At 34.9% G+C, this 15,498-nt stretch overlaps 1 pseudogene; it reads left to right on the forward strand.

Moving 5' to 3' along the window:
* Positions 1,110 to 2,212, forward strand: LOC107612256 (annotated as a pseudogene).

A 15,498-nucleotide genomic window follows, 5' to 3' on the forward strand; every position in this document is an offset into this window, starting at 1 on the left:
TTTGTATAACAAACAAAATATTTTATTTAATTTGTATCTATTAATTAAAAGAATTTTTTATTTAAAGTATTTAAATATAATATTTACGAAAATATATAAAATATAAAATATTTACTCATATACGTAATATATCACATTTCGAATACTGAGATTTAAGGCAGAAAAAGCTAATATCCCGAGTAATTATCAGAATATAATACAAAAAAGATTTTATAGATTTCAGATGGATTCGAAATATGATATAGATGGCAAATTGCGTGAACAGTATCCAAAATACACTCAAATTAGAGTTTTAATATCCGAGATATAGGAGTTATATATAATGAGTCAATTGAGATTGGTTGTTATTTTACTACTTTAATGTTTTGGAAACTTTGGTTACACCTTTAATTAGTACTGAAAGCATATATGTTTTGCCGATAATGCGTGATAGGGACAGCGTGATAGGGACATCAATCGACTAAATGCGACGTGGCATGTAATTGGGGTATTAGATTTCGAAATTGATTTTTGTTTCTCTTATGCTAAGTAATTAATTAGTTGACATATTTTGATTTACTTAATTTTAGTTGATATGTTAGAATATTTTGATTTAATTAGTTAAAAAATGTATTAAAATAATGACAATTTAAATTATTTTGATTTACTTAGTTTTATTTGACACGTTAGGGTAATTCAATCTAGAATAAATGACCATTTGTACTCATGAGAGATGAAAATGCTGACATTTGTACCCATGATAGCTCGAAACTAAACTTATACCCATGATAGATGCCCTCCGTGTGACAAAAGTGCCCTGACTTAGATCTGAACTTGGTTCGTAGGTTTCCGAACCTACATGGCACTCCCTCCTTTATCTTCAACCCCTCTCTCTCTCACTCACTCTCTCTTCACTCCCCAATACCCAAAAAGAAGAAAGGCCAGACCTTTTCCCTTGCTGAGTTCACTGCCGCCAAAACCGACTACCAAGATCCCATCGTGCTCCCCACCTGTCCGCGCCAGCGCACCGCTGAGGAGCTCAACCGCGACCGCAACCGTCTTGGCGGCGGCTTCAGGAACTACGGCAGTGACTGCGCCAATAGAAGCTCCAGTGGTGGTGATGATTCCTCCAATTCGGTTCCAACGGCGGTTCTGGTGGTCTTGGGTTTGAAAGAGAGAGGAAGGTAGGGTTTAGGTCTAGCGGCGGCGCAAATTCTGATAATTGGAACAAGAAAAATGTTGAATTTAACGGTGGAAGTGAGAGGAGTGAGGGTGGTGGTGGGAGACCTAGGCTCGTTTTGCAACCTCGTACAGCACCCTGTGAACAATGAGAGACAGGAGGGTGCTGGTAATGGTAATGATAATGTGGTGAAACCAAAGAGTCCAAGCTCATTCGGCGAGGTGAGACCAAGGGAGGAGGTGCTGGCGGAGAAGGGGCATGATTGGAAGAAGATTGATGAGCATCTTGAGAGCATGAAGATTAAGGAGGCTGTTGAGAAAAAAGAGAGTTTTGGAAAGAGGGGTTTTGGTTCTGGCAATGGACGTGGTTCACCAAAATAATCAAACCCCCCAACAATACCTTACACCCTCTCTCCCCAACTCAAACCTTAACCAACAAATACCACAGCGGTAACTACCACCAGTGTTAGAGGAAGAGTTTGTGAAAGAGGTCCTATCAGAAACACCCATTGCCAAACGAAATCAAGTTCCAATTTTGAAGCCAGAATCGGACACCCTTCTGCCTCCTCTTCAAAACCCTGATGACAAAATCGAATCAAAGAACCAACATCCCATTCCCAACCCCATTATCATCAACAAAAAAGAAGGTGAAGTCTCAGAGGTAGTGTCTCAGCTCTCAGAAGAACCATGCAGCATCAGCGGAAGCTTCTCCATCGCTACCACAGTTACGGAGAAGAGAAAAGAAGAAGTAACCAGCAAACGAAGCATCAGGGAGGGAACAACAACAATGATGAAGAATCATAAGTGGAACAGCAACAGATCCCCGTCGAGGAAGCGGAGTGTTGAGGAAGAAGGGGCCAGAGTGGGTATTGGAGAGTGAAGAGAGAGAGAGAGAGAGAGTGAGTGAGAGAGAGAGGGGTTGAAGATAAGGGAGGGAGTGCCACGTAGGTTCGGAAACCCACGAACCAAGCTCAGATCCAAGCCAGTGCACTTTTGTCACACGGAGGGCATCTATCATGGGTATAAGTTTAGTTTCGAGCTATCATGGGTACAAATGTCAGCATTTTTATCTCTCATGGGTACAAATGGTCATTTATTCTTCAATTTAAGTAGTTAGAGGATAGGATAATTTAATCTAAGTAGCTAGTTAGAATTGACATGTTAAATTATTTTGATTCAATTAATTTGAATTGTTTGGATTTAATTAGTTAGAAGACTATTAGTTAGTATAAAATATTAGAAGATGAATAATTAGTTTTTTAAAATTGGATGAAGTTCTTTTTTTAGTCGAATACTAAAATTATATTATATTAGGATATTGCTAATTAATATTAATGTTGTTATATAGAAGAAAACATTAGAATATGATTAATTGATTTTTAAAATTTACATGAAGTTCTTATTTAACAGAGTACTTAATTATATTAGGATATTACTAATTAATTATGTTATATGATTATATCCATAAAATAGAATATTTTAAAAAAAATTATTTATTTACTTAATTCTAATATTTAATTACATTAGATACCAAACATCGATGAATTAGATAAGGTCAATATGTATAATTTAGTTATTGTTAGCAGTGTTATATGCTAGTATGAAAAAATTAATCATCATATTTTTACAAAGATATTGGTTGCTCTTACCACGTTGTGTGACACTGTCTACCTCACTGTCTGACGTTCTACTATTATACATTAGGGAGGCTGAGGTCAGACATGTAGCAGAGTTAAGGAATTTTATATTTGAGAATACCTTACTCTCTGCATTTGTCGAGCGATAGAAGCCCGAGACCCATAGTTTTCATCTTCTATGCGGTGAGGTCACCATCACACTATAGGATATGACTTACCATCTTGGTTTTTGCAAAGATGATGATTCAATTGGGAGTTGCACTAGATATTTCCAGCAATATCATAGGTACCCCACATGATAGTGGGTTGAGCTCAGCCAGAGGATAGGAAGCAGAATTTCGGTCTGAAAATGACTTGACTCAAAAACAAGGTCGCACATATTCTGCCAAGGGAAGATCCATATACTCTCTGCTAGTATGTCTGATATTACTTATTGATGCTAATTGGGGGTATTTGTTTTCAAACAAGTCAGCCAATCTTGTCTCCCTCGGATGGTTGCTGCTCCTGGAGGATTTTGATAGTTGCAGACGATTTTCTTGAAGTTATGCGTTACTGGACCACACCTACCATTCGTTGTGTAGCGTTGCTCGGCATGATGTGACAAACATTACCGGGTGTATACCGCTAGTGTTGTTGTAGACTTATCACAGGTTCCCATCCTTCTGTCCGGCCGGCTATGATGTATTCAGATTCCCACTTGCATCCAGGTAATTAATGTTTATTATTAAGTGTCATTTGTTGCTATTTGCAATATTAAGTACTAAACATAATTTATCCTCCATGAATAGGTCGGCAAGACTGAGACAACAGACTAGGGACCACCATCAGGAAAGGATACTATGATTGTGACATAGGCTTGATGCTCTCAGACTTAATGAGGTACGATCTGTTTAGATTTCTCGTGACTTACATATATTGTTCTTCCATATCTAATTAGAGGATTGTATGCTTTCCAGTTCCGTTGGACACCTTACAACGATCCCCATCTACAACAGATGATTCCTGACTAGATTAGGAATAATGGGGTGATTCGTACATGGAGAGGGTCAAGAGACAACTCAGGGGTCAAAAACACCGACAAGAGGACCAGGTCAATGTGTATGAGTTTCTATTCAAGACCAATCGAGGTGATGATGTGTGGTGGCCTGATGTGCACCTTGAGTGGTATGATCGGTGGTGGACCTGTGGCCAGCAACAGCACATGGTCACTATTGACGGTGTCCTAGATCTTCGACCCACACAGGACTACTTGACATGGTGGCAGTGAGCATGTCATGTTTGATTTCTATCTGGAGAAAACGTCTTAGCCGATTCGAGAGTTGCGGACCCGCTTGCAGACATTCACCCGGCTGTACTGAGTCAGAGGGATGTATTAGACCTTCCACGGGATGTTCCAAACTGCAGGCGATGGGCTAGGAGGAAGGTCAGATAATATATCCATAGACCAGCTTGGAAGCTCTGGGATTAGCGAGGGGGCATCCACCAACGTATGCACTGAGTATGCACGCCAGGAGGATATCTCTCAGGATATCCCCGAGTAGGATATGTCATCGCCCAACTTCTTTTCTGGGCATCAGGTAGATATTGCGAGGGAATTCATGCCAGGATCTTCCTCAGGGACACAGCAGCACGATCCTTCCTCCTCAGCACATGAGCAGTACTAGGACATATCACATGGGATCAGGCTGATTTTGAGCTTATCACACCCTAACGGGTTTCATTTGACGAGTTATATCATCTTATGCGTGCACATGGGGATATCATGGATGACCTGGTAGATCGGTATCGTGGTAGGAAAGACCAGATGATTCAGCAGGGAGGTCAGGCATCTACATCTTAGGTCCCCACACATACTTCGCTTATGGACCTGGGCCATCTATAGCTCCTGTCGTGCAACAACAGACTCTACCACCATGGAACTACACACAGACTTTTCCCACATATGAGACTACTACGACTCCACTAGTATATCCGTCGGTCCCACCCCACCAGTATATCAGTAGATTTCGGGTCCATATTACCAGCCAGTGCCACCTCCTCCACTAGTATATCAGCTGACCCTGCCACCAGCATATCAGCCACTACAGCCCCTACACCAGACTCCTCTGACACAGCACTAGGCTATCATTTCTTGCAACAACAAACCTCATCGACAAACACATGCACCTGGGTGTGGGATAGGGGACCTCTTGGGTCACCATTCTGAGTAGTAGTATTAGTTTATTATTTTATTTTTACCAAAGTAGATTACTGTTATGATGTTATTGTAGTATTTTATTGTTTCTTATTATTTTAATAGTCTTCAGACTTTCTTTGTATTGTAGTAGTATTTAGACTTTCTAAAAATTGTACTAATTGGGGATACTTTATTGTCATTGTATTTGTTATCATCTTCTACATTTATTAGCTCAACTACTCTAAATGATAAAAATGATGAAACATTAAAACTAAACACGAAAATAATCTCAACATATTTGATTCAAAGAGATGCAATACAAAGATCATGACAATAGCAAGTACACAAGTATTTTTAAAATAAAATATTTGATAGAAAATGATAACCAAAATTGTCTAACGATTGTCTGGAAACAATTTACTAGTCCAAGGTTGGAGCATTGGGACATCCTTGCCTGGTATGACTTTCTTACTGACAGAGACCACATCTCTTCTCCGAGCGCTCTGCTGTGTCCATCTCATTCCACATTCGTGTCAAAACTTGTCTTTTCTTTGCCTTCGGGCACATGGAAGGGTTGGGCTTAAGCCTTGCACTGGGGTCGACGAAGGTGCCCCACTCAATGCTCATTGCAGCACATGCCGCAAGTGCATGACTAGAAGTGTTCAAAACCAATCCAAACTGAACAAAATCGAACAAAAAAAAAAACGAAAATGGAAGAAACCGATAACCAAAAATATTGAAAAATTAAGGGTTTTGGTTTGTATTTTTATTTTCTGTTTTTATTTTCAGTATTTTTTGTTTTCTGGCTTTTGTGAAGGAAAAAGTGAAAAAAGTGAAAACAATAAAATCTTTTTTTTCTATTTTCACCTCCTGTTTACACTTTTTTCTTCACAAAATCTAGAAAATAGAAAACACTAAAAATGAAAACAGAAAATGAAAATGCAAACCAAACGCACCCTAAATTTCTTAGTTTTCCATCAGTTCGGTTTGATTTTGGTTTAGGTAAAAAAACATGAACCAAACTAATCGAACCGATCAGCATAATTAAACCCCTAAATATTCTTATCCTCACCGAACCTAACCCTAACACTAACACACAGTGCCGCACAACCCTCACACTCTCATGCTCGTTCACACTCTTCTCTCTCACACTTGTTCATCATTGCCACCGCACACTCACCATACAGCACATCCACACACAAAGTAACTGAGCGATCCCCTCTCTCCGCGCCTTCCGTCTTCGACAATCGCAAAGCCCTTCATTGAATCCATTTGTTGTTGTTGAAACCATGTTCCGTCTGTCCATCCCCTTCGTCTTCGTCGTTGAAGCCGTGCCGTCCGCCCAATTTATTCTTCAACATCGTTGAAGCCGTTCCATCCTTCTGTCTTAGGTTTGTTTTGATATTTTTTGTTCTGATTCAATTCTTTTTTTTTAATTATGGTTTAGTCTACTCTTGTTGATTCTAATTTGTAATAAACACTTGGTTGGTTGTTCTTGATTCTGATTTTGTTTTATAATTCAAAATTTTTCATTTTGTTTCTAATTTGGGATAATTCTGGTTTAGAGTTGAAGCTATGGTTCTATTTTTTATTATTGTCTGCATGTTTAGGGTTGTTAGTTCTAATTTTTTTTTAAGCAATATGGAAGAATAGAATGTGAAAGGAGGAACAATGCCTAATCTCAAGGAATTTGAAGCAAGGTGACCAAAAATTTTGTAGTTCCTACGAATGAAACAAATTAATTGATTGAAATTGAATAATTTTTCCATTGATTTTTGAATTGGATAATAACATGGAATCATGGATATTGTTAATTCAGTATTAGTGCAGGAAAAAGGACACAAATTGGTGCACTGACATGAAATTTTTTTGAATGAATTGAAAAACTGAATAAACCAAACCGAACCAAACCGGATTTAATTGGTTTGGTTTGGTTCGGATGGTTTTAGTAAAAAAATCGAACCAAACCAAACTGCACTATTAATATAAAATTGGATTGGATGACTTTTCTTTAAAAAATTGAACCAAACCGCACCGCGAACACCCCTATGCATGACCACAGGAATAATGCAGGGATTGGAATAGCCCACAGTTGCACGCACGCAAATTGAGTCGGACGTGATAGGAATACTAGCTCCACCCTTCCAGAGACTCCACATGTTCCTCACTGAATTCTGATTCTTAACGATCATAGTGGGTGACTCTCATCCTCAACAGGGTTTCTTTATTCTTCTCTATAGCTGTTAATAGTCATTGTGGGAATACCTGACCACCTTGCAATTGAGTCTGTGCTTCACAACCTTTGTGCACAAATAGTTATTGTAGTCTCTCATAAGTATCCCTTTCAATAGCTGCCATTGGAAGGTTCCTCGTTCACCTTAAAACAATTGAGAGATTCATCATCATATGACCATACTTGTGACCTCCATCACAATGCTGAAGCCATAGTTTTTTTCTAAACCTCAGTGTCCACTCCAACATATCCCTTGATAACCCCTTCAAGACGTCCAAGACCACTCATATCCCTCATTGCTTGGACTATACACTGTATTGGTAACATATATCTTGCTTGTTTTCGATTTGAATTGGGTATTGAAGTTGGAAGCCATGTGACGTACATAATAAGTGTGGTTAGCTGTTGGAGGATGCCAGCCACTATTAGGTGCATTAAAGATAGTATGTATGACTTGAGATCTATCAGATATGAAAAGAAGGACATGTTACCAAGTAACGTGCTATCTCAAATTTGTCAAAAAAAAATGACCATGACTTAGTGGACTCAAACACCAATAGTGCGAAAGCTATGGTCAAAATGTTGTTATTACCATCTTATGCCACAGTGATTAATAACACATCTCCATATTTTTCATATAAATGTGTCCCATCAACCGATACAAAAGGCTTGCAGTACTTAAATGCTTTGACACACAGAGGGAAGATCCAAAATACCTTATCAAGATGGCTATAATCTCTATCAATCATGTTCCTGTTATAATAAAGAATAGCATAATGCAATCGTGTATGGTGCTAGGATAAAGATTTGTTATAAGACTCTTCCCAATCACCGTAAATATGAGCAATTGCCTTCTTTTTTGTCATACATACCTTTCGATATGATGGAATAAAGTGATGACTCTGTTGTACTGCACTTTGCAACACTAGGATGGAAACAAAGGGATCAACATATATAATTGGCAGGATAACAATGCAAATAAGACTGCTATCCAACTGAGTATGGTTTTAAGACATGGTTGGTGCCAAATAGGTATGTGGCCCCCGAAATCTACGCACCTCCCTAAAAAATTACTTATAAATCTCATAATCTAATATATAACAATCAATATTTACTTGTTAATTTCATAGAATGCAAAGGATGTCATTTACCAATAATTCAAATTCTGTCAAAGTGCTATACGAAGATTTTCATGGACACCCACCAAAGAATTGTTTGCATCAACAATTGTATTTTGTCTTATTCGACTCCAAAATTCTATATTTAGTGTTCCTTCGAATGTTGTAGTTCTTCATTGCTATGAGAACAACATCTTTACTCCTAAACTTATGGCCCTCCCAAAATTCCATGCCGCCATTCGTGTCGTAATCTTTTCCTTCGCTAAGGTTGAAAGTATCAGCTTAGTTGCATTTTAAGAGTGTGATAATAACTTCGAACTTCTGATAATTGTAGAATGACCAAAGGGAGAGAAAGAAGAAACCAAACACCCCACCAATTGGAGTCTCTGAAACATACTCTTCAGTAGAATCACTCTCATTAGACGATCCGGTTTTGGCAATGTAATTCGAATTAGACTCTCTATCGTCTTCCTCGACGCCATCGGGAGGTTTGGCAAAGTGAATCAGTGTTGCCGCTACTGGGACTGCCTATGAGATCGAGGAGGACGGCCTATAATTACTACCTACGTCATGAACTTTAGCATACTATTCCATCATATGTTGTGGCATCAGGCTAGCATGTACGTCGAACATTACCCTCACATGCTTATCAGCTTTGATCCAAAATGTCTTGTTAATAAACCCTCTACTCAGTAGCGCTGATCGAAATCTATATGCAACTTTTCCAATCTCCTTAGAATCTATTGCCCTTATGTTGCTCAATATGACATTTTTTAGCGCATCTAGAGAATTAAGACAGCAAGTGCGGAATATCATAGGTGAATTGCAGTCAAATATCACTCCCTCCTCACCGTTTTTTATTATCCCATTAGGATAAACTACAAAAAAAAAAATTGATTACTGGCCATCTGTGTGAAAAAGAAAGAGAAGTATAATAGAGAGTAATGAGGTGGATGTGGTGTGACTAATGGTTGAGCCAAAAAGCTCCTTATATAAGAGTTTGTCTTTGGATGTAGTTATTTAGGATGTAGAGGTACATACACACACACACTAAACTATAAAAATAGTACCCAAAAATTTATATCACTGACAAAAATAACCTCATAAGATGTTATCAATAAATAAGCCTCTGAAAGATTTATAAATGCAACAAAAAGAACTAGATATTAAATATATATTCTAAAAATATACTTTAGAGATCATATTTTGATGTAAATTTTTGTAATAATTATTAGAAAAATAACATCTTTCAGAGATCATTTTGTAATTGAAAACTGTTTACCTTTTAAATAACAATTTCTCAGGTGAAATGCCATCAAACTTGTGCAATGGTACCACGCTAACTAATTTTTCCATCATAACAACATTTTTGAGTTTTCACCAAACTTCTAAAGAAATTGTTGAAGTCTAATTAGACTCAAGCTTAATGTTAATAAACTATCTGGTAATATCATAGAGTAATTTGTGATTTATTAAAGTCTTGATTTTATCTCACTTTGTGAAAATAACCTTGTTGGTAAGCTTTCTGAGATGTGATTACAACGGAAATGAGTAAAAGAAAATGAACTTTTAGAAAAAATTCTCTCCGAGTTGAGTACACTGAGTAGACTAGAATATCTGCATGTGGATAATAATTAATTCACAAATCAACATCGGCATGAATCATTTGTTAAGAGAAGACCCTGAGAGTGTTAACATATTGGGTGATCTTAACTTTCATGATTTATCCAGTTACAAATTCATTGGAAGCATTCCTAAAGAGCTTGGTAATCTTCATAAATTACTAACCTTGGTTTTAAGCCTAACAATCCATCAGGGGAGATCCCATTTGAATTTGGCAATCTATTATTGCTCTAAATTATCAATAACTTACTTCCAAGAAAATTTTCTCAAAACCTTAAAATTCTTACACGTTTGGAGCTTCCCAATCTTTACACAACCATTTATCTAGTCGAATTCCAAAATCTTTTATAGCATGATCAACCTTCAATTTGTTGAATTTTCTTACAATAATTTGGCTGGTCCAGCCTCAACGAATGGTATTTTCTAAATAGCAAATATCACTTCAATGGAATACGAATATGTATGAGAAAATAAAATGTTTACATCAATGCATCACAAGCAAATCAGGAAGAATTAACAAAAAAGTTTTTCTTTGTATTCTTATATTAGTTTATGGATTACCACTAGAGATTAGGTAGCAATCCTTGTATGTCGATCCAAAGGCAATGATGAAGAGTCTAAAAGTTCTCAAAATAATGATAAATTTCTTAGCTTTCTATGGATATGGGTGGATAATTCACATTCTTTATGCTTTTGCATTTTCTTCCTTCCTAAACCTTACTCATTTTAACTCAGTAGCAACAACTTTTAATTGATTCCTAGCATCCTTCATTGGTAAACTCTTCAAGCTCACTTTATTGGATTTTGTAAAAAAATTATTTAGAGACATATTATCTTCATATTTAGGCCACTTAAAAGAACTTCAGTATCTAGAGATGGCATAATAGAGAGGGTGGACCAGGGATTTAATTACTCATACTCATTTTGAATACCTATGCATCATGTTACTCTAGTCTGATAATTCATAGTTATCTAAATTTCTTGACCTTATCCAAACTTAAGAGTATATACTTGTTACACACCCTTCCGGAACTATCTTAAACAAGATTCTTGATTTATAATTTTACTTTTCAAAAAGCATATATAACATGAAATTAGAGTTTCTAGATCAGTGAATTTAAAAATTAAGATGTTCATATACACACACGCACGGACACACGCACATATATGCATTTATACTTTCTACTTAAAATTTATGCGAAACTCATGCAAAACTTGTGCAATGCATAAGACTATACTCTATGTTTCTTCCTCATACATATTTTGTTCAATTTTATTTTTATTAATATATTTTTGTTCTTATTTCTTCTATTTTAAAATATTCATATTTTGTTCAATTTTGTTTTTATTAATATGTTTTTGTTCTTATTTCTCCTATTTTAAAATATTATTACTATTTACGTAGCATTAAGAAGCTTATTATAATAAGTCATTTTTACCTCCATTAGAAAGCTTTCTAATTTTGTTAGTTAGAAATATGAAAACTTTCCGTAAGACTGTTTCTATTCTCTTTACGATACTTCTTATATCCATACTTACATTGAATACAACAGTGACATTATCACCACCAACAGAAGTAAAAACACTTGTCAAAAGGTAAATCACCCTATGTCTTCCTCTTTCTTCTTCACTCAACTCATTTTCACTCACCAGCCTTAACCAACTTTGCATTTGGAAAGCCATTCTTTGTAGCAAAACAACAAATACTATAGTTATGCATAAACCTTTTTGCTTCCTACTTCAATGGACCTTTGATGTCTTAGCCTTTTCTTCGCTCCCATAACTCACTCATTTCAACCTCAATGGTAATAACTTCAATAGATCACTACCATCCTTCAATGAAAAATTTTTGGAGCTCACTTTCTTGGATTTGGAAAAAAACTTCTTTAAAGGCATACTACCTTCATCATTAGGCCCGTTAAGGGAGTTTCAATATCTAAGGATCACAATGAGGCAGGACAGGATAGAGCCAGTATTTGATCATTCATATTCATCTTAAACACCTATGTGCCATCTCAGTCTTGTCCTATTATTCATCGATATCTTAATTTCTGTCCTACAAACAAACTCATAGATATATACCTATCTTATACCCTTTCTGGTTTGCCTTGAACATGATTTTTTATTTATACTTTTTCCTTTTGGAAAAATCTATAACATAAAATTTGAGGTATGGATTAATGGGTTAAGAGATTTAGATTTTCATTTACGCGTATGCACACATGTAACCAAATTAACATTAAAATAAATATTATAACACTAGTATTAATTTATATAGGTGAGTTCTGTGGTAGCACGGGTAGTAGTGGCTAAGGATGCCCAAGATTTGACCAACCAATAATTTGAGGACAGGTGACAAGAGGAGTTATGTGGAGGTAGTGAATCAATGCTGCATTATGTAACTGGCTTTTAGATAAGTATGGTAACTTCAAAAAGTTTACCGCATGGACAAGTATGTAATTTTACAGGTCAAACATCATTTATGCTAGGTGGGCCTATAACTGTGTGGACAAAAACCAATCAAATTAAAAGCCTGTTTGGTCTCCAACAAAAAAAGATAAATTAATGAATTTTGGACTTTGGACACAAACCATATAGTAATTTGGAAAGACCAATGTGGATGAAAAAATGAAAATTAAAAGAAGGTATAATTTAACATATCTTTTTGCCAATGAACCATAGCTCACACGGCATTCCATCCCCTCCCCATCTCAAAGGTCTTGAGTTCGAGTCCTATCAACTGCAACCGAGATTAGTTTCATTATTTGTTTAAGTTATCAATTAGTATTTTACTTAAATTCTCTAATTGTATCCCATATTATTCTTTTCTATTATTATTATTCTTTGTATAGAAATGAACTCCAAAAAAGAGTAATATTAAATTTTACATTTTTATGTATGAGAATATTATGGCTTATTATGTTAAAAATAACATCGTACCACATAACAAAAATTATAATTATGTATTTATTTTTTGTTATTTATTTTATTTTCTTTTAATGGTATAAAGTAGTCTATATTTTATGAAATTATTTGTATTATTTATGCAATATTTTTTTGTTTTTAGTAATTATCCATTGATAAATATTGAATTAACAGTTATATTTATTATATTTCAATATGTTTATTTTAAAAGCGTTTGTTAAAAATATAATTATTATGTCATATATTTTCTTCTTATTACAAATACAAATATAATACTAAAAACCAGGAGCAGCTAAATTCAAAGAATATTTAAAGACTTCACTGTCATTTGATTCATAGTATTTTGGATTAAACATGGTAAAAAATTGAGTTTTCAATATTTCATCCGCTTGTAATATTATATTAGTAGATATAAATCATCTCTTATGTAGGAAACTTTTGTTTTTTTTCTTTTGGTGACTGAAAAGAAAAACAACCAAACAGAAAAGAAAAGAAAAAACAAAATCCTAAAAGACTAAGAAGATGTAGGACAGTCTCGTTGAATATTCAGCTCAAACTTCTTTCAGGACACTAGAAGCTCGACTTGCAGAAAGTGTGATCTCATCATCATCTTTTGTCATGGTGTCTGCTACGATATTTACGTCTCTCAGAATTAAGCGAAAATCAATACGCCACTTCCAAGCCATGATATAATGAATTTTGAAAATAATGAATTTTTTATATATAAAAAAATTTAAATATTTTAAGATGAAAAAATTAAAATAATAAAAAAATTAATTATCATTAATTTTATGACTTTTATAAAATATGTTTAATTATTTTAATTTAAGACTAATTAATTGTTTATTTTATTAAGTTATTACCAACTTTTTTTTTCTTTTAGAAAATATTGATTCATAAGGGAAAAAAAATCTCATGTTACTTGTTTTTCATCGTATTTCACAAACAATAAGTTTTAAATTAATTTGTAAAGAGATGAGAAAATCAAACCATTTTAGTAGCAATTTGTTAAAATTAAAATGTAACAATGATGTTAGAAACTTATTTTATAACCCATTTTTTAAAAATTTTTAAAAAGTACAAATTCTGCAATAATTTATGGTTAAATTAAAATTGCAAAACTAATACAGCATTTACTAATAAGAAGTTGATAACAAATTAACAATAAGCTCATTTTTTAGGAACAGTAAAACTAAATTAGGTGAGACACTAAGTTAATTAGTAATTTTCATCCTTTTGTTTTCCTTTACTAGCAAAGTGAGTTTGAAACCAATTTCAAAAACTAAAGACAGACCCACACTGACTGAACTCTATCAGCTACTGAAATTCACGTTTTTCATCGCCCAGGAACTCTCCGTCGGCCATACGGTGCCGTAGTCGCTGAACTAGGCTAACCTCTTCCTCCAACTTCAATTCTCCCGTCGGTGTTGCTCAGGTTACTGTAAGCCACGCTGACGGTCATTTTTTGCCGGCGAACCTCAACTCTGTCACGGACTCTCGTGCCAATTGTCGGAGTCGCGGTCGTTTGATTTCTCTTAGATGTGGTTCTCTGTTAGCAATCTCTCTTAGTTAAAAGTTCAATTGATTTTGACTAGAGATTCAAATTATTTATTTCTGTCCATTAAAAATTTTATCCTGTTTGACTCAATCAACTCTTTCAGTATACTCTCTTCAAAAGTGTTACGTGTTTTTTTTAGATTGGACATTTGTTCTCTTATCTACCTCTTTTTCTTTTCTATTTCTCTTGATTCTCCACACTCTATGTGTAATTTACAATTTAACTTTTAAAACTAACAAATTTCTTCTCCCATTTTTTTTTATTTTTTTCTCTCTTTTCTCTCCTTCTCTATTTTTCTCTATCTTTATAGATAACGAATGTTAAATTAATTATTAATAAAAAATTAATTAAGTTCTTTCATATGAAAATAATAATTAAAAAATTGATTATTTACTTTTTTGGTATCTACTGAGACTCTGGTCGTCGTATTTAAAGGAGACTTTTGTCCTTTACAACCTTTTTTTGTAAAAATAATCTAATGCTATAATTTTTTTTACGCATAATCTATAATAGCAAGACCGACGTAATTTTGTAAGATTTATATTCTCATAATGTTATTATGGATAAAAATATTTCAAATCAAAAGATTTTTTTTCTACGATATCCTCCAGCCTGATATGCTAAGGACTAATTCGTCGCGAATCGGAGCTCCAAAACATAGATATGGGCCTGCAGAGCAACCAGTTCGTTCAAGAAAAACGATGTGGCCTTATCTTTGGTTTTGAACTGGGCTAAAGCCCAAAAGAGATATTATTACCTACGCCTAGGGATACTTGACACCATGTTTAGGCCCACATATCACCATTTCCCTGATGGGATTCCTTTACTCTCTTTCTTTTCAATTTAATTTTCACCCTCAAAAGTCAAACCAAAAAAAGAAAACTTTTTTCCATGCTTTTCTTTTCCTTGTTCCGAGAGACGATATGGACACCAGGTTGATGACAATTGACAACAAACAAAAAAGTCAAAAGATTCAAAGATGGCTACACTACACTTTTCTATTAAATTGACATAGGATAAATTTTTGGTAACAATTAAAACCAACCAATAATCAACAGAATCAATTAACA

This window comes from Arachis ipaensis, chromosome B08, assembly GCF_000816755.2.
Source record: "Arachis ipaensis cultivar K30076 chromosome B08, Araip1.1, whole genome shotgun sequence".
Classification (NCBI taxonomy): Eukaryota; Viridiplantae; Streptophyta; class Magnoliopsida; order Fabales; family Fabaceae; genus Arachis; species Arachis ipaensis.